The 17866-nt window shown below is 41.3% G+C and overlaps 1 protein-coding gene across 5 annotated transcripts in view; it reads left to right on the top strand.

Moving 5' to 3' along the window:
• LOC125467593 (paladin) overlaps window positions 1–17866 on the top strand; it is a 283522-nt gene that overhangs the window by 48415 nt on the left and 217241 nt on the right. Inside the window, exon 1 of one of the 5 annotated variants that reach the window (XM_059640278.1) lies at window positions 4284–4303. The exons of the other annotated variants lie outside the window; for them this stretch is intronic. The gene's annotated coding sequence lies outside the window, so the exon portion shown is untranslated. Of the gene's footprint in view, window positions 1–4283; window positions 4304–17866 lie in introns of those variants that run through there. 5 annotated transcript variants of the gene reach the window in all.

A 17866-nucleotide genomic window follows, 5' to 3' on the forward strand; every position in this document is an offset into this window, starting at 1 on the left:
GAATCTATGATCTCTACCACCTAGTAGGGCAAGGGCAGTCGGAAACACTATCAATTCCAAGTTTAACTTCAAGGCACTCACCATTCTGACTTGGAAATATTTTGCAGTTTCTTCAGTGATGCTGGGGCAAAATCCTGGAACTCCCTTCTTTACAGCACAGTGGTTACTCCTGACACCTCAAGTATTTCAAGAGGGAAGCATATCACAACATCCTCTAGGGCAGTTAGGGTGAGACAATAAATGTAGTCTTGTGGAGTGACATTTACCCCTTAAATGAATAAAAATAAGTGAGATTCTAATGGTGGCTATGCTTCCCTGCCTTGGGGAAAGTGAGGGTGGGGTTTGGGAGGGTAATGTTGAAGGTGGAGTAGGTGAATAGGGAGGAAAATCAAAAACTACAGAAGCTCCAACAAAAAGAATTGGTAGCCCAAGGTTAAGGAAACAGATAGAGAAGGGTATATCCAGACTACAAAAACAGGATGTGTAGATACCACAAACACAGCGCAAACAGGGCACTGGAAGCATCAGCAGTGTGTGACTTTACAATAGAGAGATAAACAGGAAGACTTACTGAGCGCTGTTGGTGCTTACCAACTTATAGCATTCATTTGTTTTCAGAAGATGAATTCTTAAGAAACACATTTGTTTACGTATATTTTCACATTTTGCCAAAGTGGAATGATTGAATAGATTTTAATAGGAACCTCATGGGAATTTTTTTTTTGTCATTTGCTAGATTTTAGTGTTATCCAGGAGAAGGTACAGAGTCAGAAAGTAATAACTTGCGTTTATCTAGTGCCTTCATGAAATTGTGAGACCTGGAAATACAGCAGTCACTGTATCACATAGCAAAAGTTCTTACAACAAGCAATGAGGGAATGATAAAGTGGATTAATTATGTGGATTAAACAAAATTCAGTGTCCAAGAAACTGAGAAGAACACCTATTTAAGCCCACCTAAGAGACCAGGCAGAGCTTGGATTTAATGTCTCATTCGAGAACTTCTGGCAGTTTGGAGTCCACCGAAATTCCCGTGTAGATTTGGCATTCGTGCTTGTGGAGTGGGTTGTGAAATCCGCAACCACCTCAACTCCGGAATGAGAATGCTTTCACAGCCGTGGCCCTCAGTATGAATTGGAAATTGCAAAAATGTATCCTATGTATCTACAGTTGTATTTGGATCAATTGTATTACTACCATCATCATATAATGTGAAAGTCCTATCTGACTTCTCAGGCAGATATTTTGTTACAGGCTTTACACTTTTTAGAAGAAGAGCAGGTGAGTTCTCTTGATATCCTGTGCCATATCCATTCCTCACCAGAAAGAAATTAATTAGCCATTTATTTTTATTTGAGTTGCAGTATTTTTCTAAAGAATAGCAGTGTTGACATTTCATAAAAAGTCATCAATTAATTGGCTAAGAAGCACTTCAAAATGTTGCCAAGTTAAATCAGCAATGCTAATTCAGTCCTTCTAAGAAGTGATTATAGCTAACGTATGTATATAAATGTGTATATATAACATTTCCCTGAATCTCAAAAGTTTGCAGTGTGGGCTGCTAAGATATAACACTTCAGAAGGCAAGAGGGACAAATATTTTCACAGCGGCTTTGAAATAGGCCTAACAGAATGCAGCATCATTTTATGAAATCTGGCACTGAAATTGGTGGCAAAGAGGTGGGTTTGCAGTTGATAGTGGCAATCATTGTGCAGTATATTCTGTATTGGGCAGAAGAAATCAACTGTGATTGAAAGTGTGTGAAGGAGTAAGGCCTGGCTCTTATCCCCTTGCCATCCATAATTGCTGGGTCATGTTGATCCCCAATTGCACTTGAACTGAGGGGCTTGCTAGTGCCCTTTTCAGAGGGTAGTTAAGAGTCAACCATATTGCTGTGGATCTGGATTCACATATAATCCTGATAGATAAGGGTGGGAGATTTTCTTCCCTAAAAAGCATTAGTGAACGAATTGGGTTTTTATAACAATCAACAAAGGTTATATAGTCACCTGTCCAATTCAAGATGTTTACTGAATTCAAATTTCACTAACTGCCATGGTGGGATTTGAACACAAGTCCTCAGAGCATTGGTGTGGGTTTCTGGATAATCAGCCCAGTGACATTACCACTAAATCACCATTTCAATAGTGGACACCATTTGGACAGTGAGAGCCTTTTTCCTCGGATGGTGATTGCTAGCATGAGGGGAGATACGTTTAAATTGAGGGGTGATATATATAGGACAGATATCAGGGGTAGATTCTTTACTCAGAGAGAAGTAAGGGTGTGGAATGCCCTGCCTGCAAAAGTAGTAAACTCGACAACTTTAAGGGCATTTAAATGGTCGTTGGATAAACATATGGACGAGAATGGAATAGTGTAGCTTAGATGGGCTTCAGATTGGTTTCACAAGTCGGCGCAACATCGAGGGGCTGTACTGCACTGTAGTGTTCTATTTCAAATCAGCTCTGTTGTCGATCCTTTCTTGGTTTCAGTAGTGCCAGGTGATCTCATAAGCAAATGTCAGCTCCCATACCTGCCATACCGGTTGATTCTGAATGTCCAAGACTACTCATATGGAATTTCATCACTAATTGTCTCTCTCTCTCTCTCTTTTTAATCTATTTTTCTCTCGCTCCTTGAAGACATTCCTTAAACCCTTCTCTTTTTGGTCATCTGTCGTATTTCCTTACACTGCAGTGCGTCAAATTTTCATTTATAAACTGACTTTGAAGTTTCTTGGGATGTTTTGCTACGTTAAAGGCTCTATATAAATATACATTTTTGATGTTATAATCCAGGTGTAACAATACATCCCCCACCACACTGACTTGACTTTGCATCTTTTGCATACTCTCTTCCATTTATCCCTTCATGAGCTGTTTGCATTTCAGCAAGACAAGGCATAACCTGCTTAGTCTCTCAGACAGCAACTGATAATATCGAGTGACAGTTAAGATTAGGACAATTCATCTGTGCACAAAAATACAAAATAATCAATGAACTTATTGGAAATGCATGCTCAGAAATCAAATGAGACAGTGTCACTTATGAATATGCATGAAGTTGCGTTTGTAGAAATCTGACTTGTGTTTGTAAAGCACCTTTCATCATGTCATGGGCAGCTCAGTGGTTAGCACTGCTGCCTCACAGCACTAGGGGCCTGGGTTTGATTCTAATCTTGGGTGACTCTCGTCTGCGTGGGTGTCCTCCCACAGTCCAAAGATGTGCAGGCTAGGTGGATTGGCCATGCTAACTTGTCCACAGTGTTCAGGGATGTGTACACTAGGTGGGTTATGTGGGATAGATTTGGGTGGGATGCTGTGAGGGTCTGTGTGGACTTGTCGGGACAAAGGGCCTGTTTCCACACTGTAGGAATTCTATGATGATGATGCGCCCACGTGCTTCACAAAGGAGTCTATGGTCGCTTTTGTGAGTCAGAAAACATGGCAATAAATTTGTACGCAGCTAGTTTCTCTGAGTAGAGGTAGGATAATGACCAAATAGTCTGTTTGTGTTTGAGTGAGTAGTCTTGACCAGGTCACCCGGGAGAATCCTGCTGCTCTTTTAAAATGGTTCCATGGGATGTTCTACCTCCACCTAAACATATATCCAAAAAACCCCAAGATAATAACATTTTTATATATTTCCATAAGGAATAAGATAATACAGTGGGAAAATGGTGATGAGGTAGATGAACACCCATAAATTAGAATGGTGGATCATGTTAGATAAGGTTGAATCGCCTACTCCTGCTCCTATGTTCCTAAAACAGTATATACCTAAGTCAGATCTCAAATTTGGATACAGATATAAAACTCTCATTTTTTAAAAAAAAGTGAAAGCAAGTGGCCTTTTCCAATCAACAGAGACAGTTACTAACAATGAAAAATAATTTCTTCTTAGTGCCAAAATATTTAACCAAAAAAATACAAATCTAACATTTTAACAGGCCTGAATATTTGGCTAGAGCAATTAGCCTCTAACTGACCCTGGAAGGCACAGTAACTACAAGATGTGACGTAGAAGAAACATATTCAGTTAAACAGAGATGTAATTTAATTATACAGCACACGCTATAATATAAACAGCATATTGTGCGTTTGGAAGTTTGTTAGTTCAGTTGACTGGATGGCTGGTTTGTGATTCAGAGTAATGCCAACAGTTTGGGTTCAATTCCTGCACGTGCTGAAGATATCATGATGGACTCTCCTTCTCAACATCTCCCCTTGCCTGAGGTGAGGTGACCCTCAGGTTAAACCACCACTGATTATCTCTAATGAGAGAGCAGCTCTATGTTTGGTAAGACTATGGTGACTTTACTGTGCTATTAATTGTGAACTGTACAATGGTAAATCTAACATAGGACATTGATTTTCAAAGCTGTTAACAGAAAATTCTCTTTTTATATTTCTTTTCACTTTGAATGTTTTCTTCATAAATATCTCTAATTTTCATATTTATTTGTCTTGCAAGAATTTTTGTTCACATACATATTTCCTACAAAATATTCCATGTGGCACTTTCTTGATGACAGTTTTATCATTAGCATAACAAGAACAAGAGCTTACATCTTGACAACACCTTTAACGTAGCATAGTGGAAGTCTCAAGACATTTTGTAAGACTCTACATCAAAGCAGACTATGCCCTGTTGAGCTCTGGAATGGTTTACCAGGAACTGAAAAATGATACAGCACCTCATTGAGATGGAGGACAAACCCACACTTGTGTTTAGTGTCTGGCAAATTTCAGGGGAGGTGGTGATATGGCGGGAATGTCGCTGGACTAGTCATCCAGAGCACTGGGCTAATGTCCTGGGTTTTAATCCCACCATGATAGATGGTGAAATTTGAATTCAGTAAGACCTGGAATAAAAGTAATGTAACCACTGTCAAATGCTGTTTTGAAAACAAAATCTCTTTCACTAATGCTCTTTCAAGAAGAAAATTTGCCTGCTTTGACCTACATGTAACAGCAAATTACAGAAGGAAGTATCTGGACAGTTGATTGAAAGGTTAGTGAAAAAGGCAGCTTTTAACCAGAATCTTAATGAAAGGGAGAGAGGTCAAATATTGTATTCTCCAGTGTGGCATAAGAAAAGTCACAGGAGGTAAACTAAATAATAAATTCATGGTGTAATTATCGTGTATTTGCTACAAGGGATATATCGTCACATTGCAGGTGATGTTTACTCCCTTCACCTGGTATTAAAGCGTCTGTAATTGTCTCCAAATGGAATGGGTAGCCTTTGCTCCTCATTGTTGCAAATACTGCCACTGGCATAATTTTACAAGGAGCCTAACTGCAGTTGTTCATAGATTCCATCTGATTCAGGAAATAAAGCCCTCAGTTCAATTTGGAAAGTAGCCTGTGATATCTCCCAGGTTACCATTTTAGGTAGGCTCTAGTGGATTTTGATTTGATATGGCGACTTGAAGAGGAGAGGCCCTGAGTTATTTTTGCAGGCTCAAGAGGGTGAGGGATAATCTGGACTTTATGCCCTGCAAGAATGGCACCCTCTGCAATCATGTCTTCTCACCATTTCAAGAGTAAGGCCTCCTGCTGGTAGCTCTGGCTGGTTTGCTGTTGCTGAATCTGGGGCAATTATGGTGGTATCTGTTTGGTGGCCTGCATTTAGAATCAGAGAAATCCTACAGTGTGGAAACAGGCCCTTCGGCCCAACAAGTCCACACCAAACCTCGGTGCATCCAACTCACACCTATTCCCGTATAACCCACCTAAACTGCACATCCCTGAACACTATGGGCAATTTAGCATGTCCAATCCACCTAGCCTGCTTCTTTCTTTTTATTCTTTCTTTGTATGCAGCCATCATTGGCTAGGATGGCATTTGTTGCCCTTGAACCAGGTGGCTTGTGAGACGATTTCAGAGATCAATTATGGGTCAACCACATTGCTGTAAGTCTAGATCAGGTAAGGAGATTTCCTTCTCTATTTGACATTGGTGAACCAAATGGGTGTTTGCAACAATTGATGATTCATGGTCAGCATTCCTGAGAGTAGCTTTTGATTCCAGATTTTATTAATTGCATTTAAATACCACCAGTTGCCGTTGTGGGATTTGAACTCATTTTCCCAGAATATTAGCCTGGAATTCTGGTGTACTAGATCAGTGACATAAACATCTCTCCGCTCGCCTGGTGAAATTCAAGAGACCAGAGATGTAAAATAACAGGAATGCTTCTTGACCATTACAGTGGGCTGTCAACCATTGATTCCGAAAGGCCAAATGGACCCCACTGTACTCCGACTGAGGGCAGTGTGCTGTTGGGTGACTTGGCTAATTTGGTAATGTCTTTTTAAATTGGACCAGTTAGTCTTCTAAATTGGATGTTAGGTCTTCAGAAGGTTGGAATGTTGTTGTTGTTTGTAGTGCTGTGAGCTTGTGCTTTATTCTGGCATTCGTGGGGGTGTGGGGGGATGTGGTCTGGCTATGTGTAGGATGAGCCTGAGATGCATGCCTTTCAGGAATTACAGAAGATTGGCTTAGTACTCTCGAGTTCCTGCATGAATCTGCATTTCAACCTCTTGGACTGGCATGTGTCCCCCAGATGTTTCAACCACATAGTGGGTGAGGTTGCCCTCCACCGCAATGAGGTGCTGCGTCATTTTATAGTTCATGTTATTGAACTATTCCAGGACAAGTCAGGGTGGAGGCAGGAATCACAATGTTAAGTCTTCACTAAAATATGGAAGGCACCAATTCAGGAATCTCTTCAGATCAGGAGGTTGTGCTATAATTCTGGAGGTCATATGTCTTTTGTTAGATGTAAGGGGAGGTGGTGGCATGTTGGAAATGTTGGACCAGTAAGTCAGGGATCATGAGCTAATGTTATGATGTTATGGGTTTGAATCTTATCATGGCAGATTGCGAAATGTGAATTCAATAAAATCTGGAATCAAAAGTCAGCCTAATGGTGACCTCATAACTATTGTTGTTGAAGACCCATCTGTTTCACTAAGGACCTTTAGGGAAAGAAATTGCGATAGCCAAATGTGACTCCAGACCCACAGCAATGTGATTGATTCTTAACTGCCCTACGTAGGGCAATAAATACTGGTCTTGCCAGTGAAACCACATCCCATGACAAATGAAAAAGACTTATCTATAGGGCACTAATCAGGTGTATGATGGCATCTTCTCTACTTACCTGAATGATGGTACACAACACGAGCTCAACACCATCCAGGAGAAAGCAGCTTGCTTGGACAGACATCCCATCCTCCGCATCAAGATGCACTGCAGCAATTCCTACAACAGCACCTTCCAAACCCATGATCTCTACCATTCAGAAGGACAAGGGCAGAAAAACATAGGAACACCATGAACCACATGCTCTCCTCCCTGCCTCACATTGTCCCATCTTGGAACTATATCATGGTTCCTTCATTGATACTGGGTCAAAATCCTGAATTTTCCTTCCTAGCAGCACATTGATAGTACCCACACTACATGCAGAAATCCAAAGAAGACAGCCCATTATCACCTTCTCCAGCAAAGTTAGGGATGAGAAATGAGTGCTGGCCAAACAAGTAATATCTGTGTACTCTGAAAGGATTTTTAAAAATGCTTTTCTTTGGGATGTTTTACTGCTATGTTAAAGGTGATATAGAAATCCACGTTGTTGTTGTTGTTGGTCTTGGCGCTGACTACTTTCTGCTAGATTCCATGGGTGATATTTAGCACCATAGCCAAGTAATCATTCTTCCTGAGATAACAAGGTGTAGAGCTGGATGAACACAGCAGGCCGAGCAGCCAGGCCCAAAATGTCATCTTTCCCGCTCCTCTGATGCTGCTTGGCCTGCTGTGTTCATCCGGCTCTACACCTTGTTATCTCAGATTCTCCAGCATCTGCAGTTCCTACTATCTCCTAATCATTCTTCTTTTTGTGTGGCTCAGCAGCCAATCCAGTGCTCTTGAAGAGTTAACACTGAATAGGAAATCAGGAATCCTGGCTAATATTTCCTAGACTAAATTTGCAAAATGTGTTCCTTTAAATTTGAAGGATCTGACTGATCAGACGTGAGTAACTTGTTTATGACATCATATAATAGGTTCTGTCAGCACTGCCCACATCTCTTCCTTTTGTTCCTTTAGTTTACATATAAATTGGGTTACAGAGGAACAATGGTTTATGCACTGGCTCCTGTTAAAATGAAAGAAGCCTTTTCTCTTGGGATCTGACAACTGAGAAAACTGACTGTGGGATCTGGGAGACAAGAAACAGGGCAAACATTTTGATGTGGCAATTAATCAGATAATGTGTTTGTCTTATTAAATGTATAGAAATAGTGCCAATGTTAGCAGTTCCTCAGGTGTGGTACCTTCTTAGTGCCTGTCAATGTGTTGTGCTACTGCAAACTTTAAAATTTTTTTTCATTCTTTCTTGAGATGTGGACATCGCTGGCTATGCCAACATTCATTGCCATCACTAATCACCCTTGAAATGAGCCAATTCACAGGGAAGTTAAGGGTAAACCAAACTGTGGGTCTGGAGTCACATGTAGGCCAGACCAGATTAGGACAACTGACTTCCTTCTTTAAAGAACATTGATGAATCAGATGGGCTTTTGCCACAATTGACGATGATTTCATTGCCATCGTGACACAGAGTGGATTTATATTCTAGATGTTGAGTGCGATTCAAATGCACATTCCCAGGTCTGGATTTGTAATTTGTTGATATTACCACTATGCCACTATTTCCTCGAACTCTGATTCTAATTCTGTAGGTAGGAATTGCTTGGACCTGATTCCATGGATCAGTTCTACTGTTCAGAAGATGCCTCTTAAGGAAAAAAAATTTTTGATTTTTAGCATGCTATGTCAAACCATCAATAGGCCATTCAGCTCTGTAAACATTTTCCCAATGCAGATCATGTCTAATCTGTATCTCCACTTTACATATTCTCTAATCAACCTGTCCTGAACTATTATTTCAGACTTCTGGAGCAGGTGGGACTTAAATCCAGTTATACTGGTCCAGACGTAGGGACACTACCATTGCACCACAAAAGCTCTATCGCCACTTCATTATCACCTTTGACTCCATGTTGCTTAATACAAGCAGTGAGCATCTGCCAATCACAGCCTTTGAAAACACAGGCATCCATCAGTAACCATATTTTTGGGACAGAGTTGCTGATTTCCAGTAATCCTTGAGAAGAGATGCTATATGATCTTGCTCCTAATTGGTGTTGTTCTCTCGGCCTAATATCCCTCATCAGAGGAACTATTCTCTTTTGAATGTTTTAACACTTGATCAGATTTCCCCCTCAATCTTTTAAAGCCAGCAGAGTACAACTTAGATTATACAACCTGTCTGTCTAATATCAATTTATGATTTTTAAGCAATTCAATATTTTAAGATGAAATAAAAGCTGGACTGCTTGAGGACCATACCATTGAAGTGGTAAAATTTGATAATGTACATATATATGTGGTAGGAAGATGCTGTATATTTTGGTTATGAAGAGGACATGGGATCTGTCAGATCTTTAGGCTTAGATTAGTAAAGGGTTAAGGCAGTTGTACCCTTTCTGATGTTGGGGTCATCGCATGGACCAGTGAACAGGAAATTCTTCCCCTCAGTCACATCCCTGCTCATTAATTGACAGGTCATTAGGAGGTCAGGTCGTGCTCCTGAAAATGAATTAAGAATAATGGCAGGCTCTTCTCTCCATATAGATCCCTATGAGACTCCTGGCCTCTAAGAATAGGTTGTGTGCATGACTGCTCCACAATGGGAACAGGGCCTCATTAATGACCCCGTTAGTGAACTGTGAATTAATTACCTAATAAATGCAGAGGATGCTGGAGAAACTCAGCAAGTCTGATAACATCTGTGGAGAGAGAAACAGGGTTAATGTTTTGCGTCTGGCATGACTTCTTAAGGTCAGAAGAACATATGCGAATCATTAACAACATTTCTCAGATGCTGTTAGTTCTGCTGAGTTTCTCTAGCATTCTCTGTGTTTGTTTCAGACTTCCAGCACCTGCAGTATTTTGCTTCTATGGCAAATCTGACAAATGTGTAGAATGAGATAATGGGAACTGCAGGTGCTGGAGAATCCAAGATAACAAAGTGTGAATCTGGATGAACACAGCAGGCCAAGCAGCATCTCGGGAGCACAAAAGCTGACGTTTTGGGCCTAGACCAGAGACCTAGCTTTAGGCCCGAAACGTCAGCTTTTGTGCTCCTGAGATGCTGCTTGGCCTGTTGTGTTCATCCAGCTCCAAACTTTGTTATCTTAAATGTGTAGAATGAGCCACCTTGTGGAGAGGTCAAGATAATTGGCATACAATGTATTTAAAGGGAGGCTAAGTAAATTAATGAGGGACAAAGCAAGAGAAGGAAACGCTGATAAAGTGAGAGGAGGCTTTTGTGAAACACAAACATAAAGCCTAGTTTGGACTGAATAGTCTATTTGATGTAAACTCGATGTCCAGGGAGTGGTGACAAGATGAAGCATTTGGAGTTCATGCTGAGAAAAACTTTGAATGTAGGATTGGTTATTGTGACTGTTTATGAATCAATGAGATGTGGGCCCAAATTCCATCATTACCTCTCAAAGTAAATTTAAAATTAAAAAAAACGATACAGTTATCTCATACTCTAAATAAAACCTGGGATTACATTGAGATTATATTGAGGTAGGATTGATACCTCTGACTTCCAAGCTGACTGATCTGGACTGCAGCGATTGGTGATGTAGAAACTTGCTCAATGTTCATTCACAAAAATACACTTCTGTAATTATCTTAATGAATTCTGACTCATCTTTGGTTCCCAGATTTTGGAACCAATTGCTTTGAGAAAGCAGCTTTGACCTCTCTCCAGAATGTTACTGTTGCATTTGAGGGGCAGTTTCAGTGCATCTCGCCTCTTATTTCCCTTCAGCAGCCTCTAAGTTTGTCTCCTGTTCGTTCTGAGGCAGAGTTCAGATCTGTAAATGAGATAATGAAGTTTGTGTATGTTATCCCAACATGACAATCTTTGAATTTTGTTCAGGGAGCATATGGAAGTGTTGATATTACTGATGATGTAAAATGTTTCAATGTTTTGGCTTGTTAAGATATTAGCAGTAATTTTATATTGCTCAGTCACTGATTATGTAGTAGCAGGATACTCCTAGGTGGGTAAAGGAAATGATTCAGTGTGTGCTGACAAGGTGAAACATTCCTGTTGACTCATGGCAATTCTGCCCTATGACTGATCAAGATGGAGGAAATTCATTTAGGATGGCACCGAACAGGTTGAGAGACTTCATCAGGGACGTGAAAATGTCTAAACACCCCACCTACTCAATCTTTCAAATACCCTGCCAGACATGTGGCACAATCTGCCAGTCGCACATTGGACTTGCCCACGATCTCAGAACCCAGTTGAAAGGGAGTGGAACCAAGCCACCCTTTGTGGAAAGAATATTTTCTCTTATGAAGGAATCTAGAGCTGTGGTCAGTGTTTTAAAATACAGGGTTGCCCATTTATGACAGGGAGATTTTTTTCTCACAGAGGAGGATGGTGAGTTTTTAGAACTCTGTTCCTCAAAAAGTAGCGAAAATGGAGCCCTTTTAAAACAGAGTTAGATAGACTTGGATAAGGAAGGGGTTGGTTGGCAATATGAAGTAATTAAATCAGCCATGATTTTACAGAATGGGGTTGGGGAGTGACCAACTTCTGCTCCTATTTTGTATCTTCGTAAGATCCTGAAGAACTGCTTAAAGATGAGATGTTGTTAGAACTTCAGAGTGGAAAACAAGCCATTTGGCTTCAGAGACAGTGAGAACTGCAGATGCTGGAATCAGAGATAACACGGTGTGGAGCTGGAGGAACACTTCAGGCTAGTCATCACCATCAGAGGAAGAAAGATGATGTTACGGATCGGGACCCTACTTCAGAAAATGTAGCCTAACTAATTCACACCTATGTTTACCTTCTGACATCCATCCCTTACAACTTCTTATCTAACTGTATCAAAAATGCTGCAATTCCTTTCTCCTGGCTGTCTGCGGTTTCACTTGGGAAGTTAAATTGAAGATCTGGTGCCCAGGGATTGGTGTAATGCCATGGATGATTGATCTTCTTAAGATCAGAGGACTAGAGACATTGAGGTCTGTGGTATCTATTCAAATATACAGTGATGCACTTTGGGATGCCCTGTGATTGTGAAAGGCACTATCTAGATATAAGTCCTTTCTGTCTGCTCAATTCCATTCCTGCAACGGCCTTGCTATCTCTAAAGTATGAATTTATGTTATTAGATTTAATATAACTGGTATGGTGGTAGGGTGCATTTAACAGTTTGAAACTGAGTTTAACAGGCCAATTGTCAAGCTTTCTGGGACTAACTGATCTCATCCGAGATGGCAGTGTGGGTTAACACAATGAGCGTTAGTACCCCAGAGATGGGAAGCAGGATTGGGGATATCCGACCAGGGCAGTGGCCACATGACCTCTGCGTCGGTGAGTTTTGAGGGAAGTGGGAGAACAGGGTAAAGTGTGCCTGTACCCCTTCCACGGCCGAGCAAGGTGGCTGACGAATGGTATTGAGGCTGCTAGGTGAAGTGAACCGTAACTGAGGTCGACAACCAGTGAGAGTAAAGGGGGCGACAAATTGTATCCCAAGAAAGGAGTAGAGTCAGGCTATTCATTGATCGTTGCTATATCTGCTCTCCTTTCTGTACTCAATTCTTAGGAGTGCGCTGCTTTCACAGTGCTCACGGTATAATATACTTCATTCTTTAAGGTCCCTTGTGGTGGCCTTTGAATAAGTGGTGCTGTGTTTTATTTCGCTGTAGCAAGTGGAAGTTCTGTCATTGCTTCTTCCTATTGTGGGGCACTGAATACGCTGATAAGCACCCAGCGTGCGGTCAAACAGCTGGAGAACAAAGGCATAAATACAGCCGGTGTCCGATGGAAGGAAGTGAGCGTGCAGCTGCAGGATACATCTGGCCTGCAGTTCCCGTTGTTACAGAGGAAGACAGATCCTCCGCTCATTCTAACTTCCCTGGGTAAAGGTCGGAAGTGAACAAAACTATTGGACCAAACTCGATAATGTCATCCAGAGTATCAGGAATGTAATCAGAGCCCTCAGGACGCAGCTGAGGGAATGTTACATAGAACATTACAGCACAGTACAGGCCCTTCGGCCCTCGATGTTGTGCCGACCTGTCATACCGATCTCAAGCCCATCTAACCTACACTATTCCATGTACGTCCATATGCTTATACAATGACGACTTAAATGTACCTAAAGTTGGCGAATCTACTACCGTTGCAGGCAAAGCGTTCCATTCCGTTACTACTCTCTGAGTAAAGAAACTACCTCTGACATCTGTCCTACCTTCAACAACTCAAAAGGAACATTTCTTTCGAGAAGCACGTGCAAAAATTCAAACAAGAGGGTTGCAGACATGAAGTAGGTCAACTTGTGAAAATGACATTTCAGCTCACATGAAGTCACGAGCTAGCATTTTCCCAACGGAAGCTCTCCTGCTCTCCTTCCTCCAGAAAGAACTGATAATAACTGTTTTATCGGTTCCTCAGATATGTGCCACACCTCTGGTTCCATGAATTTTACACAGCAAAATCCCACAACTAAAATTCCGGCTCTGACCGTAGACTGAGAGGGGAAACGGGAACTGAGACCGCAGGCAGCCAGAGCGTCCTATCCAATTAAACTAATGTTTGAGTAAGGGAGATAATAGGAACTGCAGATGTTGGGGAATCCGAGATAATCCAGCTCTACGTCTTGTTGTCTATAATGTTTCGAGTAATTCTGCTTCACGTGGTAGCTGTCAAGAAATGTTTTCTTTATTGGCTGGGGCCTTGATGGGTTAGGGTTAGGGTTAGTTCAGCAGTCGGAATTGGGGTGGATCCCTCAACTTTGCATTGGGATGAATAATCCAATTTATCATTGGGACATGAGATGGGTCTCCCAGCTAGAACTAGGGTTTTGCTCTGCTAGGTACTGGCACAAGTCAGAACAATGGGATACATGCTGGTGCAAAAACTAAAGAACAAAATGGAAATACATAAAGCTTTATACAAAAAAAATCAAATTTGGTATTATATGTGACATTGCCTTGGGTTATTATTAAGTGCATACACCAGTGATTGCGTCATGGATTAAATATATATCATCTATGATTGACTATGCAGCACTTTTGCCTCTAAGGCAGAAGGTTGTGGGTTTAAGTCCCAGTCTTGAGTTTTAAGCAGAGAATCTAGCCTGCCCCTTTTTGGAGCTGGTCATTGCTCACCACTTGTGTGGTGTGAATATTATTTTCCATTTATTGCCCAATTATTGTCCAGTCTTGCTACTTGCTACTACAGACATAGATTGCTTCAGTATCTGAGGAGTTGTGAATAGTGCTGAACATTGATGATTGAACAATGAACAATCCCACTTTTGATCTTTCATGGGGGAAGGTTATTGATTAAAAAGCTAAGATGGTTGGGCCTAGGACATTAGGAACTCCTGAAACTGAGATCACTGACCACCAAAACCACAACCATCTTCCTTTGTGCTAGGTATGACTCCAATCAGCAGAGAGATTTACAGCAATTCCCATTGATTCCAATTTTGCTCGGGTTCTTTGATGCCTTACTTGATCAATGCTGCCTTGAAGGCAGTCACTTTCACTTCCGAATGGCCCTGAAAGAACTCAAATCGAGTATCAGTGAGAGGTTAATGTTGAGGAAGTGCCACCATAATTGAGGATGAGCACACTTGTGGAGCCTACTTGTTTACTTGTTCAGAACCATTCATGACACAATGCAGCAGTACTGCATAGCTTAGATCCAATCCCTTACTTAGCCCTGTAGATTGCATGCTGCTTAGGTAGCTTGGCACACAAGCAGTTCTTTGTTGTAGCTTCAGTGGATTGGCATCTAAATTTTTAGGTAAGCCTGGTTCTGCTCCTGATATGCCCTCCTGCACCCTTTATTGAATTAGGGTTGATCCCCTGGCTTAATGGCAATTCTAGAGTGGGGGATATGATGGGGCTTAGAGATTGTAGGTTTTGATTGAATGCTGATGGCTCACAGTGATTCCTGGATACTCAATCTCTAGTTGCTAGTGTTGTTTAAAGTCTATCCTATTGAATATGGTGGTAGTGTCACAGACCACGATGCAGGGTATCCTCAATTTGAAGGTGGAGCTTTGTCTCCACAAGGACTGTATGTTCACTCCTGCTGATACTGTTGTTGGCAGATGCATCTGCTATAGTTATTTGGTGACAATGTGGGCATGTTTCCCTCTTGTTGATTCTCTCAACATCTGCTAGAGGCCTAATCTAGCAGACTCAGCCAGGTTTAGTGGCACTGAGTCAATCTTAGTGATGGCCATTGAAGTCCCCCATTTAGAGTGCACCCTGTGATCATGCCCTTCTGTGTGTACACCATGTAAAACAACCCAAAGGGTGTTATTAAGGCATCTTAATAAGGAGGTTAATTAACTGGAAGTTCCACAGGAGACTAACCTCAGAACAAAAGGGTGTATTGTCACATAGTGGCAACTTCAACTGGGGAAATATGTTTGGGTAGAAACACTAAGACACCTTTCTAAAAGAAGTCTCTTTTGTTCAAATATTCTTTGTTTTCCTCATAAGCCCCCAATGACTCCTACGCATCAATGTATTTTTTATTTCTTGTCTGAGGAGAGCTCCCCCTTCTGGGTTCTTCCTGCATTACATCTTTCACAATGATGAATTTTCAATTTTTCTAATTTATAACAGTCTGAGTTTATATGGCATCTTATCCAGGCTAAATCACCGAGTAAATAAGTTCAAATCCCAACATGTCAGTTGATGGAGTTTAAATTCAAATGGAGAAAATCTGAAATTCTAATCAAATCTTAGTGCTAGTCACCATTTCATCAAATGCTGTAAAATCTATGCCTTTTTAGGGAAGAAAATCTGCCATCCTTACCTGGTCTGGTCTGCAAGAGACTGCAGCCCCACATCAATGTGGTTTAGCTCTTAACTGACCTCTGAAATGGATTGGCAAGCTACTTGTGGGTAATTAGAGACAGACAACAAGTCCTCCCCTTGCCCGCATGTCCACATCTCATCAGTGGAAAAAATAAGGACATAGTGAGTAGATGACCAAAAGCTTGTTCAAGGAGGTAAGTTTAAGGTGCCTTGAAGAAAAGATGAGATACGGAGGTTTAAGGATATCACATGTACTGAGACCATTTCTGTGGCTTATCAGCAGAAAAAGCAAAATTGTTTCAAGATATTTTCAAATCAAACAGATCAAGAGACACTACATTGTGGAGGTGCTGGTATTGGACTGGGGTGGACAAGGTCAGAAATCAAACAACACCAGATTATAGTCCAACAAGTTTATTTGAAATTACAAGCTTTCAGAGTGTAGCCCCTTCATCGGGTGAAGTGAGAGAGAAGCACACAGACACAGAATTTATAGGCAGAGAGGTCAAGGACAGACAGATCAAAATATTGGGGCAGCACAGTAGCTTAGTGGTTAGCACTGCTGCCTCACAGCGCCAGGGACCAAGTTTGATTCTACCCTCTGTGTGAAGTTCGCACATTCTCCACGTGTCTGCATGGGTTTCCTCTGGGGCCTCCAGTTTCCTCCCACAGTCCAAAGATGTGCAGGTTAGGTGGATCGGCCATGCTAAATTGCCCATAGTGTTCAGGGATGTGGAGATTAGGTGGATTATAATGGGGTGCATCTGGGTGTGATGCTCTGAGGGTCGGTGTGGACTTGTTGGGCTGAAGGGCCTGGTTCCACACTGTAGGGAGTGTATGATCTATGATCATACAAATGGCGCGAGCGGAGTGTTGAATAATAAGTCTCTGCAGGTGAACAAATACGTCAGAAAGTGTGAATAAAGTGTCAACAGCTGAATAACAAGTAAAGTGATGACCTGTAATCTGATTAAATCAGGCTGAGAGATAATTACAAAAACTAAAAATAGGGTGGTGCTGGAGACAAACCAAATGACTGGAATAACATGTTAGGTATAAGAGTTGCATGCCCTGGGTCTAACCAAAGTAGTAAGTAATCCAAAACTGTATAAACTAATTAACTTAGAGATATAACAATTTATCAAGGTGATGGTGTGAAAACAGGACAGTAAGGAAGATTTTACAGATACAGAACAGAGTGGTGGGATCACATGTAGCACAACATAAACCCAAGATCACAGTTAAGGCTATCTTCATGGGTAAGGAACTTGGCTATCAGTTGCACCATGAAAAAAACGCCACACAGGAATGTTCCCTCTCAGTTGGGGAACACTTCTGCAGTCAAGGACATTATGCCTCTGATCTTCGGGTATGCGATCTCCAAGATATGCAACAACACAGAATTGCTGAGCAGAAACTGATAACCAAGTTCCATACCCATGAAGATAGCCTTAACTGTGATCTTGGATTCATGTCGCGCTACATGTGATCCCACCACACTTCTGTATCTGTAAAATCTTCCTTACTGTCCTGTTTTGATACCATCACTGATAAATTGTTATGATCTCCCTATGTTAGTTATTTTGTACAGTTTTGGATTACATACTACTTTGGTACGACCCATGACATGCAACTCTTATGCCTATTATGTTATTCTGGTCATTTGGTTTGTCTCTAGCACCACCTTATTTCTAACTTGTTGAAATTATGTGTCTGCCTTATTGAATTGGATTATAGGTCATCCCTTCACCTGTTATTCAGCTGTTGACACTTCACTCACACCATCTGACATATTTATTCACTTGCAGAGACTTATTATTCGACGCTCCACTCACACCATTTGTATGATCTTTTGATCTCTCTGCCTCTAAATTCTGTGTCTATTCACTTCTGTCTCATTTCACC

Source organism: Stegostoma tigrinum, chromosome 37, assembly GCF_030684315.1.
Source record: "Stegostoma tigrinum isolate sSteTig4 chromosome 37, sSteTig4.hap1, whole genome shotgun sequence".
In the NCBI taxonomy this organism is placed as follows: domain Eukaryota; kingdom Metazoa; phylum Chordata; class Chondrichthyes; order Orectolobiformes; family Stegostomatidae; genus Stegostoma; species Stegostoma tigrinum.